This window comes from Vulpes vulpes, chromosome 7 (assembly GCF_048418805.1).
Source record: "Vulpes vulpes isolate BD-2025 chromosome 7, VulVul3, whole genome shotgun sequence".
Taxonomy (NCBI): domain Eukaryota; kingdom Metazoa; phylum Chordata; class Mammalia; order Carnivora; family Canidae; genus Vulpes; species Vulpes vulpes.
Genome location: NC_132786.1, coordinates 17933252 through 17953375, shown reverse-complemented (window position 1 = coordinate 17953375; position 20124 = coordinate 17933252). Strand labels below are relative to the sequence as shown.

Here is a 20124-nt window from a genome sequence, read left to right as displayed (position 1 = left end):
GAGGCCTTTTTTCTCTTGTTTATTCATGAGAGACACAGAGAGACACAGGCAGAGGGAGAAGCAGGCTCCCTGTGGAGAGCCTGATGAGAACTCAATCCCAGGACCCTGGGATCACGACCTGAGCCAAAAGCAGATGCTCAACCACTGAGCCACCCAGGTGCCCCTCTCTTACTGCGTTTAAGGTCTCTTTAATCCTTAATGTTCACAGTTTCTCTCTGTTAGAGCTAGCTGTGGATTTCTTGTTTCTGTGAGATTTCATAATGTGTCCTGATTCTGAGGATTAACGTGTTTTATCATTTCTGGAACAAATTCAGTTATTATCACTTGAATATTTTCTCTTCCTTATTTTCTCTAGTTTCTGCATCTTATACTTTTACCAGACATATGTTGCACTCTTTTAAAAAAAAAATTTTTTTTTTTTTGGAGTTCAATTTGCCAACATACAGCATAACACCCGGTGCTCATCCCATCAAGTGCCCCCCTCAGATGTTGCACTCTTAAATTCTATTTTACATTCTTCTTAACCTTACTTTCACATTAAATGGGTTTGATCACCAAATTCCAATGTGTGCGTTTGTTTGTGGGGTGGTTTCCCCATACCACCAAGCAGTTCTTCAACATCAACTGGGTATGCGACCATTCAACTCCATTCTGACACTCCTCACCTAGAGATAGCTTCATATTCCACACGTTAAGGGTTCGGTACCACAAGACTGCCCCCCACTTCAGATACCAGTCACAGCCTGGTTGACTTGTGATTCTGACTGACTATGAATCAGAGGTTCCCAGGGCCCCTTCCTTGGGTGGGACTGATTTGATAGAGCTGGTCATAGAACTCAGAGAAACTTAGATTACTGGTGTATTATAAAAGGATATAATTCAAGAACAGCCAGATGGAAGATATGCACAGGGCAAGTTATGTGGCAAGAGACACGGGGCTTCCACGACCTCTCTGGCAGGCCACTCTCCCAGCACCGGCCATGTGTCTACCAACCCAGAAGCTTTCTCAGTGCTATCCTTTGGGGGTTTTATGGAAGCCTCATTAGATAAGCATGATTGATTAAATCATCGGCCATTGGTGATTCATTCAAACCTCCAGCCCCTCTCCCTTCCTCAGAGGTCAGGGGGTGGGACTAGAAGTTCCCACCCTTTATTCTTGGTCGGTTCCCCCGACAACCAGCCCCATCCTTAGGTGCTATCCAAGTCACCTCACTACCATAAACGCAGTTGTGGTGGTAGTGGGAAGGGGCTTGTTATAAGTAATAAGACACTCAGTAACCTTTATGGCTCTGAGGTGATTTCAGGAACTGAGAACAAGAGACCAAGTGTTATGACAAAGGATGCTCCCCTTGCTCTTATTGCTCAGAAAATTCCCAGGGTATCGGGAGCTATGAGCCAGGAGCTGTGGACAAGGGCCAAATAAATGAGAAATATATTTTGGTCATCTGAATGGCCAAATATATATTTCATATAAATAAAAATATCACAGATTGTTTCCTTCTTTCATCTCTTTGTGCTGTCTCTTGATAATTCCCTCACATCATCCTTTCTCTCTTCAGTGCCATCTAATGTCAAGTTCATCTTGTTCACTGACATTATTATTTCAATGATCATATTTTTCAAGCTGCTATTAGAAAATGGTGTCCAGGGACACCTGGGTGGCTCAGCAGTTGAGCGCCTGCCTTTGGCCCAGGGCATGATCCCGGAGTCCTGGTCCCGGGATCGAATTTCACTTTGGACTCCCTGCATGCAGCCTGCTTCTCTGCCTCTCTCTCTCTCTCTCTCTCTCTTTCTGTCTCTCATGAATCAATAAATAAAATCTTAAAAAAAAAGAAAATAGTGTCCAATCTGAAGTGTATACTACCCACTGAGTTTACTTCAATGACTCTATTTTTCATTCTGGTGTTGGTTTTGTTGTTTGTTTGTTTTGGCATCTGTTCTGCAGTATCTTGTGCTTTTTAACAGAATTTCAAGTTTTTGTTCTATGCCTTTAATTACATGACATTATTGGTGAAGTGTTTGTGTAAATATGCCCTTCTTTATACCTGCTGACCATCCCTCACACGGATTGTTTGCTCATATGTTTTCTAATTTTGGATTGTGAGTTCCCCTTCAGCAGGGCTTTCCTTGTGACTTGGACTATGGTGGTGTTACTACAGAGTGAAGACTTTGTATCTAACACCTCAGAGGTACACTGACCTAAAAACAGTTTAATTTTTGGATGTGGATTTCTGTATCACATAGTTCACATTTTGGACTCAAAACAGGGGCAAGAGGTAGGCACAGAATTCTTTTTTTTTAAATATTTTATTTATTTACCCATGAGAGACACACAGACATGCAGAGAGAGAGAGAGAGAGAGAGAGAGAGAGGCAGTGAAGCAGGCAAAGGAAGAAGCAGGTTCCCTGCAGGGAGCCCGACACAGGACTCAATCCCAGGATGCCAGGATCACCCTCCGAGACGAAGACAGATGCTCAGCTCTTGAGCCACCCTGGCATTCCAGGCACACGATTTTAATATCTCAGGAAAATTTTTCTTTTTAAACTCAGATCTCAGTAGGAGGCCTTGCCATTTCTTTGTGATAACAGTTGTTTTAGATCCATATAGAAAAGCAGCAAAACCTAAGCTCCTAGCACTTAACAAATTTAACAATCTGCACCCCAACCGATCCTAGAATGCCATGAACATCACCTCAAGTGCTTATCTCTCCTTCTTTTCTTCAACTGGACATTTCCTGTTCATTATCTAGGATTGGCTGCACCATAATTTGCCTGAATCCTTATTTACATGCATTAAAGTTGTCTCACATATTTCTCTAACTCTCATAAAAAATATCACCACGAATAGGCCTACAGGTATTGAGAATTGTGGGTATTGTTTCGTATCTTCCTGGTGTATGAATTTTTTTTTCAGCAGCATTCATCAACATCAGAAAGTCAAATTGTTGGAATCTCTCATACTGGGGATTTAACGCCCAGGAAAGGAAAATAAAAAGATCTGGCAAGAGAGCATAGACTATGGTAAGAATAGCAATGAAATTACGAATCCTAGATTCTGAAGTGGGTGAGGAGAGAAAACAAGATAACAGGAATCAGAATTAATAAGAAGAAAGTAAGAGTCAATGGTTGTAGGCCCCAGTGAAGGAGGAACTTCAGTGATTACAGTGTAAGTTCAGGAAGTAGTAGTCAGAAAATGCAATGTATGAGTACATGATTTCAGGGGAGGGATAATTCTTGGGTCCTGGAAAAGACCAGATAGGCCACAAGCAGCTGAAGTCGAATGGATGGGTGGATATTATTGATAAAGAAATCAAAGGAGAAGCCAAAGCATTGAATCTACATGGACAATATGGATCCGATGGGATCATCTACATGGACACTGACGTCACTCAAGATGAAGGACTCAAGGGCTCCCTGGGTTGCTCAGTGTATTGAGCATCTGCCTTTGCTCCAGATCATGATCCTGGAGTCCTGGTATCTAGCCCCATGTCAGACTCCACAACTAGTGGGAAATATGCTTCTACTTCTCCCTCTGCCCCTACCCCAGCTTGTTTCTCTCTCTCTCTCTCTCTCTCTCTCTCTCTCTCTCTCTGGCTCTCTCAAGTAAATAAATATTTTGATGATGGACTCTAAGACGTTTAGATTATCGCTACTTTTTTTCCAGAAAAAAAAAAAAAAGAAGCATATCTAGATCTGGAGTGTCAGGGAAATGGTTAGTAGCAAAGTTTCTATGGAATTAGAGACTTTCAGATGAGGAAGAGGAATAATGGTTTGAAGGAGTCAGAAGAAACAAGGAAAATACTCTACATCCCCACCTCGAAGAAGAACGGTACAGTTTGGCAGGAACGGTCCCTCTTTAAGATATATACAAAGGAAGCAGTATTTTCATGGAAAATCCAGGTTACAGTTCAAGCCAGGAGATTCAAGAAACAGGAAATCAAGAAACCGTCTGAGGAAACACGAAGTTTTCCAGGCATGCAGCTGGACCTCTTAAGGAATGCAATGGATGGTTGGGTGAAGTACGCAAGGATATGGATATTGGGCCAAGGAAGCACAAGCAGAATATGATGGGGATAAGAGTACAGGACAGAATACAGGACCAAAGGGGCTGATGATTTGGGTGATGGTCAAAAAACCCAAGAATAATAAGCAGAGAGAACTGCTACATCAGACAAGGGGAAGGGCAAGGACACAAGAAAAAAAAAGGGGGGGCATCTGCATGCAGTTGGGCATCTCAGGTAGTGAGCGAGGAAGGAAGCCCAAATGTAGGTACTGAGCACTCGGGAGCTGTTGGCTTGAGTCCTATTTCTGGCTCCAGGGGAGGGTCAGGCAACACACCAAGGAACCCCGGGAACCAAGAAGAAAGCTACACCGTCAAGTCCTGTTCCAAAGCATCCCCACAAGATCCTGTCCAGAAACATGGGGGAGGCTCAGCTGACAGTACTCAGTGCATTCTAGGTGGAGGAGGCTGAGCAGCCCTGGGATCAGCGTGGGGGGGGGGTTCTGTCACAGGCTGTGCGTGGAGGGGGCTGCGGGCCCGGAAGCGTGACTCCAGCAGGGCAAGCCTGGGAGTACAGGGTACCAGGGATACAGCGCAAGGTCCGTCGGCTCCCCCCGGGTGAGGCAGAAGCCAGGAGGGCACAGGACAGCAAGGACCCTCCTGCGTCCAGGTGGAAAAAAAAAAATTATTGACCAAGCAGCCCTGGAAATTTCCATGCGAAGTCAAGGGATCTACAGTATACAGAATCAGGATACTCCCCCTTGTTTTTTGTTTTTTGATTTCTGTTGCTTCCCCCCCTTTTTTTCTTCTCTTTTTTCCTTTCTTTTTTCCCTTTTTTTTCCTTTTTCTTTTCTTATATTCTCTCTTTCTCTCCTTTTCCCAATTCAACTTTTTTTTGGCCATTCTGTACTGAGCAAAATGACTAGAAGGAAAAACTCACTTCAAAAGAAAAAATCAGAAACAGTCTTCTCTCCTACAGAGTTACAAAAAACGGATTACAATTCAATGTCAGAAAGGCAATTAAGAAGCTTTACTGTAAAGCTACTGGTGGCTCTAGAAAAAAGCATAAAGACTCAAGAGACTTCATGACTGCAGAATTTAGATCTAATCAGGCAGAAATTAAAAATCAATTAAGTGAGATGCAATCCAAACTAGAGGTCCTAACGACAAGGGTTAATGAGGTGGAAGAACAAGTGAGTGACATAGAAGACAAGTTGATGGCAAAGAGGGAAACTGAGGAAAAAGAGACAAACAATTAAAAGATCATGAGGATAGATTAAGGGAAATAAATGACAGTCTGAGGAAGAAAAATCTACATTTAATTGGGGTTCCTGAAGGCCTGAAAGGGACAGAGGTCCAGAATATGTATTTGAACAATCATAGCTGAAAACTTTCCTAATCTGGGAAGAGAAACAGGTATTCAGATCCAGAAAATAGAGAGAACTGCCCCCTAAAATCAATAAAAATCAGTCAACACCTCAACAATTAAGAGTGCAGCGTGCAAATTCGAAAGATAAAGAGAAGATCCTTAAAGCAGCAAGAGAACTTTTATGGGGAGAAATATTAGATTAACAGCAGACCTCTCCACAGAGACGTGGCAGGCCAGAAAGGGCTGACAGGATATATTCAGGGTCCTAAATAAGAAGATCATGCAGCCAAGAATACTTTATCCAGCAATGCTCTCATTCAGAATAGAAGGAGAGACGAAGAGCTTCCAAGATAGGCAGGAACTGAACGAATATGTGACCACCAAACCAGCTCTGCAAGAAATTTTAAGGGAGACTCACAAAATTCCTCTTTAAGAGGAAGTCCAATGGAACAATCCACAAAAATAGGGACTGAATAGGTATCATGATGACACTAAAATCATATCTTTCAATAGTAACTCTGAATGTGAATGGGCTTAATGACCCCATCAAAGGCGCAGGGTTTCAGACTGGATAAAAAAGCAGGACCCATCTATTTGCTGTCTACAAGAGACTCATTTTAGACAGAAGGACACCTACAGCCTGAAAATAAAAGGTTGGAGAACCATGTACCATTCAAATGGTCCTCAAAGAAAGCAGAGGTGGCCATCCTCATATAGAGAAACTAAAGTTTATCCCAAAGACTGTAGTGAGCGAGGGACACTATATCATACTTAAAGGACCTATCCAAGAAGATCACTTAACAATCATCAATATATATGCCCCGAAAGTGGGAGCTGCCAAATATAATAATCAATTAATAACAAAGTTAAGACATACTTAGATAACAATACACTTATACTTGATGACTTCAATGTAGCACTTTCTACACTCGATAGGTCGTCTAAGCACATCTCCAAAGAAACGAGAGCTGTAAATGATACACGGGCCAGATGGATTTCACAGATATCTACAGAACTTTACATCCAAACGCAACTGAATACACATTCTTCTCAAGTGCACATGGAACTTCCTCCAGAAGAGACCACATTATGGGTCACAAATCAGGTCTTAACTGATACCAAAAGATTGGGATCATCCCCTGCATATTCTCAGACCATAATGCCTTGAAATTAGAACTAAATCACAAGAAGAAGTTTGGAAGGATTTCAAACACGTGGAGGTTAAGAACCATCCTGCTAAAAGGTGAAAGGGTCAACCAGGAAATTAAGGAAGAATTAAAAGGATTCATGGAAACTAATGAAGATACAACCATTCAAAATATTTGGGATACAGCAAAAGCAGTTCTGAGGGGAAAATACATCACAATACAAGCAGCCATCCAAAAACTGGAAAGAACTCAAATACAAAAGGTAACCTTGCACCTAAAGGAGCTAGAGAAAAAACAGCAAACAGATCCTATTCCAAGCAAAAGAAGTTAATAAAGATTCAAGCAGAACTCAATGAATATAGAGACCAGAAAAACTGTGGAACAGATCAACAAAACCAGGAATTGGTTCTCTGAAAGAATTAATAAGATCGATAAACCATGAGCCAGCCTTATTAAAAAGAAGAGAGAGTAGACTCAAGTTAATGAAATCATGAATGAGACAGGAGAGATCACTACCAACACGAAGGAGATTCAAATGATTTTAAAAACATATTATGAGCAGCTATACGCCAATAAATTAGGCAATCTACAAGAAATGGACACATTTCTGGAAAACCACAAACTACCAAAACTGGAACAGAACAAATAGAAAACCTGAACAGGCCAATAACGAGGGAGGAAATTGAAGCAGTCATCAAAAACCTCCCAAGACACAAAAGTCCAGGGCCAGATGGCTTCCCTGGGGAATGCCATCAAACGTTTAAAGAAGAAATCATACCTCTTCTACTATGGTTGTTCGAAAAGATAGAAAGAGATGGAATACTTCCAAACTCCTTCTTTCAGGCCAGCATCACCTTAATCCCAAAACCAAAAACCCCACCAAAAAGGAGAATTTTAGACCGATATTTCTTTTTTTTTAAAAGATTTTATTTATTTATTCTTGAGAGATAGAAGGAGAGACAGAGCCAAAGACACAGGCAGAGACAGAGCCAGAGACACAGGCAGAGGGAGAAGCAGGCTCCATGCACCGGGAGTCCAACGTGGGATTTGATCCCGGGTCTCCAGGATCGCGCCCTGGGCCAAAGGCAGGCGCCAAACCGCTGCGCCACCCAGGGATCCCCTAGACCAATATTTCTGATAAACATAGACCCAAAAATTCTCAGCAAGGTATTAGCCAGTAGGATACAACAATACATTAAGAAGATTATTCACCATGACCAAGTAGGATTTATCCCTGTGCTTCAAGGCTGGTTCAACACTCGTAAAACAATCAATGTGATTGATCATATCAACAAGAGAAAAAACAAGAACCATATGATCCTCTCAAGAGATACAGAGAAAGCCTTTGAGAAAATACAGCATCCATTCCTGATCAAAACTCTTCAGAGTGTAGGGATAGAGGGAACATTCCTCAGCATCTTAAAAGCCGTCTACAAAAGCCCACAGCAAATATAATTCTTAATGGGGAAGCACTGGGGGCCTTTCCCCTAAGATCAGGAACAAGATAGGGATGTCCATTCTCACCATATTCAACATAGTACTGGAAGTCCTAGCCTCAGCAATCAGACAACAAAAAGAAATAAAGGGCATTCAAATCAGCAAAGTCAAACTCTCCCTCTTCGCAGATGACATGATACTCTACATAGAAAACCCAGAAGACTCCACCCCAAGATTGCTAGAACTCATACAGCAATTTGGCAGTGTGGCAGGGTACAAAAGCAATGCCCAGAAATCAGTGGCCTTTCTAGACGTTAACAATGAGACTGAAGAAAGAGAAATTAAGGAGTCAACCCCACTTACAATGGCACCCAAAAGCATGCACTACCTAGGAATAAACCTAAACAAAGAGGTAAAGGATCTCTACCCAAAAAATGACAGAACACTTCTGAAAGAGACTGAGGAAGACACAAAGAGATGGAAAAATATTCCATGCTCATGGATTCGAAGAATATTGGGAAAATGTCAACATGACACAGGGCAATTTACACACTTAATGCAATCCCTCTCAAAATACCAAGGAGTTTCTTCAGAGAGTTGGAACAAATTATTTTAAGATTTGTGTGGAATCAGAAAAGACCGTGAATGGCCAGGGGAATATTAGAAAAGAAAATGACAGCTGGGGGCAATACAATGCCGGATTTCAGGTTGTGCAACAAAGCTGTGCTCACCAAGTCGGTGTGGTATAGGCACAAAAGGAGACACATAGTTCAATGGAACAGAATAGAGAATCCAAAAGTGGACCCTCAACTCGATGGTCAACTAATATTCGACAGAGAAGGAAAGACTATCCACTGGAAGAAAGACAGTCTCTTCAATAAATGGTGCTGGGAACATTGGACAGCCACATGCAGAATAATGAAACTGGACCACTCTCTCACACCATACACAAAGATAAATGGATGAAAGATCTAAATGTGAGGCAAGAATCCATCAAAATCCCAGAGGAGAACACAGGCAACACCCTTTTCAAACGTGGCCACAGTAGCTTCTTGAAGATTCATCGATGAAGGCAAGAGAAACAAAAGCAAAAATGAACTACTGGGACTTCATCAAGATAAGAAGCTTTTGCACAGCAAAAGATACCATCAACAAAACTCAAAGACAGCCTACAGAATGGGAGAAGATATTTGCGAATGACATATCAGATAAAGGGCAAGTATCCAAGGTCTAAAAAGCACTTATTCAACTCAACAGCAAAGAAACAAACAATACAATCATGAAATGGGCAAAAGATATAAGCAGAAATCTCACAGAGGAAGACATAGACGTGGCCAACAAGCACATGAGAAAATGCTCCGCATCATTGGCCATCAGGGAAATACAGATCAAAACCACAAGGAGATCCCACCTCACACCATGAGAATGGGGAAAATTAACAAGGCAGGAAACCACAAATGTTGGAGAGGATGTGGGAAAGGGGAACCCTCCTGCACTGTTGGTGGGAATGTGAACTGGTACAGCCACTCTGGAAAACTCTGTGGAGGATCCCCAGAGTTAAAAATGGATCTGCCTTATGACCCAGCAATTGCACTGCTGGGGATTTACCCCAAAGATACAGATGCAATGAAATGCCGGGACACCTGCACCCTGATGTTTCTAGCAGCAATGTCCACAGTAGCCAAACTGTGGAAGGAGCCTTGGTGTCCATCGAAAGATGAATGGATAAGGAGGGTGTGGTCCCTGTATACAATGGAATATTCCTCAGCCATTAGAAACGACAAACACCCACCAATTGCTTCGACATGGATGGAACCGGAGGGTATTCTGCTGAGTGAAATAAGACAATCGGAGAAGGACAAACCTTATATGGTCTCATTCATTTGGGGACTATAAAAAATAGTGAAAGGGAATAAAGGGGACAGGAGAAAAAAATGAGTGGGAAATATCAGGGAGGGAGACAGAACATGAGAGACTCCTAACTCTGGGAAACGAACTAGGGGTGGTGGAAGGGGAGGTGGGTGAGGGGTGGGGGTGACTAGGTGATGGGCACTGAGGGGGGCACTTGATGGGATGAGCACTGGGTGTTATGCTATATGTTGGCAAATTGAACACCAATAAAATATAAATTTATAAATAAAAAATTTTTTTTCAAAATGAAATCAATATGGTAAGAATTCTGGGGTCTCAACCGGAATTTATCTGAGTCCAAATATCTTAAGATCTCTTTTGGGGAACTACTTTTATTTTCAGTCAGCCTGTGGCCGATCTCAGATGGAAGTGGGATAGCTCTCAGGACCAATAATTTGTCAAGTGCCAAAACCTGTGCAATGCAATGGCATTCTGTCTTCTGCCAGCCTGATATTTGAAGCATATGAGTCTCCTGTCAGAACCTCCAGATCTGCACTGAATGTGATCCAGTATTTCCTGACAGTCTATGTGAGATATAGGATTTTGGAGGGAAACCATCTAGGATCTGTCAAACACTCTTGTTTTCCTAGATTTTCTAATCTTTATCACCAGAAAGCAATGTGCCTGGAGCATATTTTCCAAAATCTCCTGGGTATGTATAAACTATCTTCTGTTAGCCTTGTTGCAAAAGTTAGCTGAGGGTATTCTAAAAGACATGGTCTTGGAAAGTGTATTTATCTGCAGATGATGTACCACATCTTCCAGTTTACTTCTTACAGAACTAAGTGGAAGAGATAAAAGAACTGCCCCTTAAAGTCATTCATACTAGGATTCAAATTCAAGAAAAAAATAGAGTCGGGGAAGGGGGAATAAGCTGTCGATGATAGTCCTGGCTACACCCTTCATTGACTGATTAAATAAATCATTTTGCTGTATCGACTGATGTCAGACTTAGTGGTAGTAGGTCCAGCCACACAGTGACAAATGGGATAGGCTGCAGAGGCCAACAGCACTAGATTGTTCCCTGATCGAAGGAGAGCCCCTGACTAGAAGAACTGTGGCCCCTACGGACTGGCAAGGGAGATATATGGTAGCCTACACGGAGGTCTGTCCATTAAGGGCAAAAAAAAAAAAAAAAGCTTTTTATCTCAAAAGATTTATTTATTTTTTAGAGAGACAGAAAAATAGATAGAGAGCATGAGGGGGAGAGGGAGGAGGAGAGAACCTCAAGCAGATGTCCCACTGAGCTCAGAGCCTGATTTGGGGCTTGATCCCAGGACCCCAAAATTGTGACCCAAGCAGAAACCAAGAGTCGGTTGCTCAACCCACTGAGCTACCCAGGGACCTCAAAAATTAAATTTTAACCCTGGGATTCCAATCTGAAGGATAGACCATGGAACCTAATTCAAGTCATCATTTTCTCAAATCTTTTAGGAGGGTCGATAGCTAACGTCCTAGAAGCATAGGGGAGAAGTTAAGTCATTGCTTATGATGCAGGTGTGGGGGCATGAGGGCTTAATTTTCTCATGAAATCCTGGTTGAGGAATTAGAATGAAAAAATATGAAATTATCCAAAGGGTCACTGGAAAGTTACAAGCGAAACACATGATGAGACAGAAATACTACTTACTGCGGACTAGGACCTGTTCTAAGTGCAATACGTGTGTTAACTCATTTAATCCTAGCAAGTGGTTTCATTATTGTCCTATTCATTGATGGGAAACCAAGGCACAAAGTGGTTGAATAACTTGTTTGAAGCTAGTAACTGGTAAAACTGGGGTTTACACCCAGGACCTATGGATTTAGGGACTGAGGTGTGTAACCTGAAGAGTAGCTGAGCCATATGAGTGGCAGGAGTGGGTCTTTGTCCGAGCATGGGGAGAGGTAACCTGCCATTGGCCACAAGTGTCCCTAAATGTACTCCTTGTACCTACAAGAAATGCAAAGTCCTGACCGCCCTCTATCTGGGGCCACCCCTCAGGATTGTATTTGTCCTGAGTAACTTTGAGGCATGAGGAGACGTTTCCTCCTAGACACAGAGCCGGCCTGTCTGCTCTTGCTCTAAAACTCAGTTTTCCTCTCTGGGAACACACTCATGAGTGTACAGGCTGCATGCTGAGGTCTTTGCAAAGTTCCTACTCACCATCCATGGGTCCAAGGGAGCATCATCCCAGTTCTCAGCGATATGGACAGAGATGGGATGCAGAAAGTACAGAGAGGCCGCAGGAAGGTAACAGAGACAAACACATTTTTCTTAAAGTGGTTCTGCTGTTTATGAACAAAACGGCAGGAAGCACACTGGAAGTGTGTGTGCTTCCTTTCATAGTTCCCAGCAAAAGTGACCTCATCCCGGTGATTTTTTGATTCCCTTCTATTTTCATCTCTCATTTTTATGCCTTCTCTATACTTCATCACGGGTCAGAAAGTTTATAGTCATACAAAATCATTTTTCCCCTTGTTTTTTGCAAGATCATGCCGAAACTCGGTGACCCAGGACAAAGCTAGTTTTTAGATAAATCCCTCCCTCCGACATCACTTTATGTAGTCCTGCTCAGTAAGCAATCTAGGCTCTGGAAGGTATTACCATTTCGCTAAATCTATTAAGTTTCCACTGCTAAGAGACATCTTTACTATACAACATGTCAGTTACACTCAACCCAGAATTCTTTCCTCGAATCCCCACTGTGTGAAATACATGAAGTACCCTCTTCCTCTTTTCTTCTTCTCCTCCTCCTCCTCCTCCTTCTTCTTTTTTGAACCTTCTCTTGACTTTTTCACTTAACTGGGAAGGAGTTCAACTGTTTTTGCACTTTTCTCAAGCCACCAAGAGTGAGAAGTGTTACAAATGTCGACTGTTTTCCCCCCTTGTAATGATAAGAATTCATAAACAGTTGAGAAAAGTTGGTGAGATTTCCAGGATAGGGCACTTGGAGGAAACCAAACTCGGAACACTACATTTTTTTTTCAGGTTGAATTTGCCCTTCGGTCAAAATACAAACTTCTCTTAACATGAGCTGAGGTTATTTACCTGAAAAAATCCTACTTCTGAAAGATACCAATGCAGCTAGAAGGGGACATCCATCATTTATATAATTACAACTTATTATTTCCCTTTACATGTTATCCTCTGAAATAATGAGCCCTGCTTTGGAAACAACCTCCTAGAATCCTTTTCAGGAAATCTTGACCCCCACCCCCATATTACAGGTGGGACAGTTAAATCAAAGTGTCTTTACATAGTGATATTTTTCAATGACTCAATTGAGAGTCATAGAGAATCACCCAAGTAACAATCAAAACCTCACATTTAATGTTTAACACATGTTAAAACATTGCAATGTTTTATGTTAATACACTTAAAACATGTTAGAGATTATATTCTAAATTGACAGTTGCTCAGCACCTATTAACATTTTGGTTGTGAACAAAATACTTTCAGAGGATTGACTGACAGGTATGTATTTCATTCTTTTCTACTGGTTTTAAAATCTATTCTTAAAAAAAACATTGATAAGCAAATAATTGACTCTACCTCAGCTCCCAGCCAGAGTCAGACAGTTTATGTTATTTTAATTTCAGTTCCATGGACTGGTTTGCCCTGGCTCTTGCCCACTAATGACTAGCTTTTCTTCCTGATGGCCAGCTATTCTGATCTATAGACATCGGTCTTATACTAGTTGCAGCCCTACATAGAAGCAGCCTACCTAGAATTTTCTGTTAGCTCCTAAAATTGCTTTAAGTTGTAATCCTTACAGAAAACTGTGGAGGCGGAGAAAATAAGGCCATTCCACGTTAAGTTCAGCGTTAGCACAGGTACGGCCATCCCAGGCCCTGGGAACCAGAGCTGAACTTGACATTACTTTAGTTACAGGAAAAAAAACCCAGCTTACAGCTTAATGCCCTAGAAAGGCCCATATTAGAATGAGAACAGAGCTCAAGGCCCTTGAAAGCCCCATATCAGAATGTAAACAGAACTTGAAAAATTCCTCCACCCCTTCTGGAGGTCCCCTAGACCAGCCCATAAAACTAAGCTGGAACCCACCTCGGGGTCCAAGTCCCTGCTCCCCTGTGTCGGGTATACTTGGACCCAAGCTCGAACTTCTAAATAAACCCTCGTGTGTTTGCTTTGGTGTCGGCTCCTTGGTGGTTTCTCGGATATGAAATCTTGGGCACAACAAAAACCACTTATGTGATGTCAATATCTGTATCAATAAATCGCTTTTTCTATCAAGAAAAAAAATCTAGGGATCCCTGGGTGGCGCAGCGGTTTGGCGCCTGCCTTTGGCCCAGGGTGCGATCCTGGAGACCTGGGATCGAATCCCACGTCGGGCTCCCGGTGCATGGAGCCTGCTTCTCCTTCTGCCTGTGTCTCTGCCTCTCTCTCTCTCTCTCTGTGTGACTATCATAAATTAAAATAAACAAATAAATAAAAATATTTAAAAAAAAAAAGAAAAAAAATCTATCCTTAAGTTACAGCATCAAAGACACGTGTCTGAATGGCCTCAATTGGACCCAGTAACCCTCCTCAAACTATACTTTGATTTAATACTATTCTTTGAATCTGGACAAAAAACTTACTCATTACTTTTGTTTATTCATCCATCCATCCATCCATGATTCATTCACATTTTTATTGAGCCAGAAATATGGTTGGTACAGGGAAAATGATTAACAAAACCAAACAAAGAACCCAGTCTCCTGAAGCTTATAGTGCAGAGACAGACATTGATCAAGAAATCAGACAGGGAGGCACACCGCAAGAGACTCTTATCTCTGGGGAACAAACTGAGAGTTGCTCAGGGGAGGTGCGGAGGGGGGTGGGGTAAATGAATGATGGGCATTAAATTAAGAAGGGCACGTCATGTAATGTACACTCTGGGTGTTCTATGCAAGTGAAAAATCACTAAATTCTACCCCTGAAACTAATACTACACTAATTGGTAATTAACTTGAGTTCAAATCAAATCTTGAAAGAAAAAAAAAATCACATGAATGAATTACATAGAGTTACAAAGTGAGATAACTGTCCCGCAGCAGAGATAACTGGGTCTCAGAGGGCCCATGAAGGAGGAGCATGACTTTAATGGACTCCATTGAGGTGCAGTTTAGAGAGCATTCCGGGGCCAGAATATGTAGGACCCTGATTGTAACCTTTGGACTTTGATTTTTACTCTGAAAGTCTATGGCCATACCACCCATACCTCATACTTTGTTCAATTATTCAATAAGCTATTATCTTATGTAAAGCACTGTCTTCACCTCGTTGGGTAGAGCAGAGACAGAAAGATACAAAAGTTCCTGCTCTGGTGAAGCTCCTAGAGTGGGAAGCCGGTAATTAGAACACAAAGCATCATATTGCGTTTTAGAAAGAGACGTGTAGCAACGAAAAAATGGAGCAGGACAACGGAAATGAGGAGTGCCACGGAGATGGGATTTACTTTGAATATTTGTTTGAATAAATGATCAGTGTAGGCCTTCATGAACAGGTTACCTCTGGGAACAGACTTGAAGCAAGAGAAGGCTTTCTAAGAGAAACTCTAGACAAAGAATTTTCTAGGCGAGGGAACGAGCTAGAATGAGTCCAAGAGTGGACACTTGTATGGGTTTCTGAGAAACAGTAAAGGAAGATACAGAGTAGTCAGGAAGGCAGACATAGAGGTTGTGATAAAAGAGACAAGGAAGGGCAGACAGATCACATAGGCCTTTTGACCACCATCCTCACTTTGGCTTTTATACTGACTGGACTGGGTGAGCCTTCAAATGGTTTCAGAAGAGTTATAGGATCTTACTTTTGCTTTAAGTGGATCGAAATGGCTGCTCTGTGTAGAATCTTACAGTGGGGCATGGGGAAAGGCAGGAAAACCCCACAAAAGACTTCAGAAGAATTCAGGCAAGAGAAGATGGTCACTTGAATTAGGATCTAGCAGTGGAGATAATAGAAAACAGCTGGATTTTGGATCTATATTGAAGGTCAAGATAAAAGGTATTTTGCTGATGCACTGGATGGGGGTTTGAAAGACAGCAAGGAATTAAAGACAACTCTGAGGTCTGGTGGCTGAGTAACTGGGAAGACAGCCTTGCAATCAAGTCATAGGGGTGAAGACTACAGATGAATATTGTTTGGGTGGAGTTGGGTGAGATCATGTTTATTTGCAGAAATGAGAAGAGGTTAAATGAGTAGTTGGATATTACAATTCAGTGGGAGAATGATGAATGTGGGAGGTGTCCACCTATAAACAGCACTGAACGGCAGGACAGGAGATGATACCACTCCGGACCCGGACCCCGGAGTGGTGACTGTAAACAGAAAGGACCAGGGCCTGAGCCCTGGGGCACTTCAGTGTTCAAAGATCTGAGAAAAGAATTTTCTTCATAGCCCATTATGGGTCTGAATATAATGAATCTGTTTTAAAATGGGTGTGTTTTTTTAAATTTTTTACTGGAAACTTAACCAGAAATTTTCTGAAGGGGTAATGATTTTTCCTCATAGAAATTTAAAAAAAAATCCCATAAAGGCCTCATGTTTTACTATTGTTAATAAACAAGTAATTGTCCAGTAAGAGAAGTCAAAATTCTTTGGTTAAAACCAAATTAACAATACCTACAGTTATGACACACAATATTCTAATTCTAAAGTCATTTCATCAGCGAGGTAATTAATTTTGAAATTATCTGGAGTCGAGTAATAGAACGAGAAGAACAAGATAGATACATCTATATCTATAGTCTTCTGAATAGTAGTAAAATACTGTGCAGCCATATTCTATTAGAAACTAGAGGAAAAAATAGCAAGGTTGTGCTTAATTGTAGATTCAGGTGTGTTCCAAACAACTCTGAAGGTCAATCCTGGTTCTAGATAATTCACTGACCTAAAGGAATTTCAGGAAGTTGGGGCGGGTTCAGGGTTAAAGGGAACTGAGGCAGGACCTCAAGGCAGCCACCACTGAATCAATGGGGGTAGAGCTACTGGAGAAGGCCAACTTGAATTCCTGCTCCCTGTGGTTCTGAAGCCGGAGGAGCATCTGAGGCATGGAAACCACCCCGCTGCATGCATGCCGCTCAAGTGAGGGCAGTTTTAATGGGCTCTGAGGGAGATCACTTTCCTTTTGGAACTCTGAGGTCTGGAGTTTGTACTACAACACTTCTTTGTGCTGTGTATGTCTCATCTGCTGGCGTGAGCTGAGACAGAGAGCAGATGTTTATTAGCAAGGGATTCCAAACTCTTAGCAATCCTTAAGCAATACCAAAACTATGTGGAATGTGATCTTAGTTTCTCAATTGTACAGTTATTTCTAAATATAATATCCTTCTAAGATTTTTTTTGTTCTTCTTGACTTCTATTCCTGTTCTTTAGGAAATATAACGAAGATGGCAGAAAAATAGGAGTAGTTTAGAGTCCCACGCAGCTGGAGTTGGGGCCTGGCGTGACCACTTAACTGGGTGTGAGAACAGGCACGTGATCTAGGAACATAAACTCCCTAAGTATTAGTTTCTTCACCTGTAAAGTGGATTAATACTACTACGCTCTGGGTTAATTTAAAAACATAAAATAAAATAGCACATTCTAGTGCTTAGCAGATTGCTTTATACCTAGTAGGTACTCAATAAATCACAATCCTTTTTTTCTCCGTTGCTACCAATCAATCTGGGCCGCTGGGTCTCATTTTCATTCAAGACAATTTACTATTTTATCAGTCTTAAATACTGACATTTTTGTGCATTCTATTGTTTCTCAATCAACTCTACTGAGATGTCATTTACAAACAATAAAATGTACTGAATTTCACCTAGGGTAAATTTTGGTGAGTTTTGACAAATTTATACACCTGGGAACCAGTACAACGATCAAAGAAACGACAAATACCCATCATTTGCTTCGACGTGGATCGAACCAGAGGGTACGATGCTGAGTGAAATAAGTCAATCGGAGAAGGACAAACATTATATGGTCTATTTCATTTGGGGAATATAAAAAATAGTGAAAGGGAATAAAGGGGAAAGGAGAAAAAATGAGTGGGAAATATCAGAAAGGGAGACAGAATATGAGAGACTCCTAACTCTGGGAAACGAAATAGGGGTGAGGGAAGGGGAGGAGGGCGGGGTGGGGTGGGGGTGAGTGGGTGACGGGCACTGAGGTGAGCACTTGACGGGATGAGCACTGGGTGTTATTCTACATGTTGACAAATTGAACACCAATAAAAAATAAATTTATAAAAAAATAATAAAAGGAAAAAAAAAGATGTAGGATCTTTACATTATTCCTATCATGTTTTCTCAGTCTTTTCCAAATCATTTTCTCACTTCAGCCCCAGGGGAAGGCAATCGTTGCTGTTTCCTGTCACTAAATCTTTATCTTTCTAGAGATTCATATAAATGGGAATTCTAGAGCATTTACTCTTCTGTAACAGGTTTTTATTTTCCATTCTTTCTTTTTTTCATTTTTCATTATTTTCCTATTTCTGACGTTCGTTTGTGTGGTTGAGTGCATAAGCAGTTCATTCCTGCTTACCGCTGCGAATTATTCCATTGTATAAACATAACACAACTTTTTAACCCTTTGCTTGCTAATAGACATTTGGATGATTTACAGTTTTCTGTTATTGTAAATGAATATCCTCTATGTGCAAGCATTTATGTGGTTTGGTCCTATATTTTGACCATATAAATCATTCGAAATCATAAACATTTGAATACCGTGGATCAAGATCACCTATGTACAAGTTTTTGTACATAAAAAGTATCTTTGTGCCTGCAGGGAAGGGGGAGCCGTCGGCAGCCCCAAGCGCTGCTCCTGAAGCTTCCTCCAGGAGTGGACTCAGGGAGGGGATCCCAGGCAGTGAGGTCACTTCTTTCACAACAGAGGCCAACAGAACTGGGAACCCCTGCACCCGGGCCCCCACAGTCTAGTGCAGCCCCACCTCAGGCTCACTTTCAGGAGACTTCGGCTACTGAAAGATGTTCCCTTCTGGCTTTCCCAGTTTCGAGCAACGCCAGGAACCCCAGGGATGCGTCTGCTACGAATGCTGGAGAAGTTGGTGCCACCGTCAAACCCAACACCTCAGGGAGTTTTTCAGGAGGCGCTGGAGGGTAATACAGAGCAGGCCAGGCCAGGCCAGGCCACCTGTGCCAGCCATCCTGGGCAGCCCCATCCCCTCCTCTTCAGGGAACCAGGGATGTGTGGGCTGGTCGCATCCAGGCTGGAGGACCTTGCAGGGCAGCAGGGTCCCCGGTGATCCCTTCAGGGTCACCCTGATGTCACGGTGGGCAGGGTGGAAACAGGATTCCCGAGGCGCCTCTTACCCGCCCCAGAGTTAACCCAAGGCCCTGCAGCAGCACCCCTTTGCTCTCCTTGGGGGAGGTGTGTGCCAGCTGTGCTCTGGTGTGTCTGCAACGGAGTCAGCAGGGTGTGCGGCCCGGCCGAGGCGGGCACACCGGGCGCTGAGGCCTCCTGCCTGGCAGCCCCGCACTGACTTTACAGAGCTTCACATGGGACAATGGGTGGCGGCGGAGGCGGGAGGAAGAGGACATCCCCCACACCCCGGTGGTGATCAGGAAGGAGCCCAGCACAGGTAACGGAGGCCTGCAAGGGTTCAAGGTGAGTGAAGGGGCTGGGGCCACCCGACACCCAGGGCCCCGATGCAGCAGGAAGGGCCCCGGGTCCCAGAAGCCAGCCTGCTGCTTCCCTGGGCTCCCTGCTAGACTTCTGCTGCTACAGGGGTCTGGATTCCCCTCCTCCCCAAACTTGCCCCCATGGCCCTGCCCCTGCCTGGGTCAGATGCAGAGTCCCTGTGCACAGATTTGTAGGAATATCAGAATAGAGCCTTCAGGGGATGCCTGGTCGCCCAGTGGTTTAGCGCCTGCCTTCTGCCCAGGCCCTGATCCTGGAGACCCGGGATCGAGTCCCGCCTCGGGCTCTCTGCATGGGGACTGCTTCTACCTCTGTCTGTGGGTCTTCCTGCACCCCCGTGTCTCCAGAATAAATAATAACTTTTTTATAATGCTTTCTTTTTAAAGACTTTATTTATTCACGAGAGACAGAGAGAGAGAGGCAGAGACACAAGCAGAGGGAGAAGCAGGCTCCATGCAGGGAGCCTGATGTGGGACTGGATCCTGGGTCCCCAGGATCACGCCCTGGGCTGAAGGCAGTGCTAAACCACTGAGCCACCCGGGCTGCCCATAAAAACTTTTGAAAAAGAGACACATCGTGTCTCATCGCACGTGGTCTCCAGTAGTTTGCACTGTGCTATGCTTTCTCCTAAC

The 20124-nt window shown here is 42.8% G+C and overlaps 1 protein-coding gene across 9 annotated transcripts in view; it reads right to left on the bottom strand.

Annotated features, from left to right (window-relative positions):
* LOC140599790 (adenylate cyclase type 1-like) overlaps positions 1-20124 on the bottom strand; it is a 271616-nt gene that overhangs the window by 65023 nt on the left and 186469 nt on the right. The gene's annotated exons all lie outside the window — the stretch shown is intronic.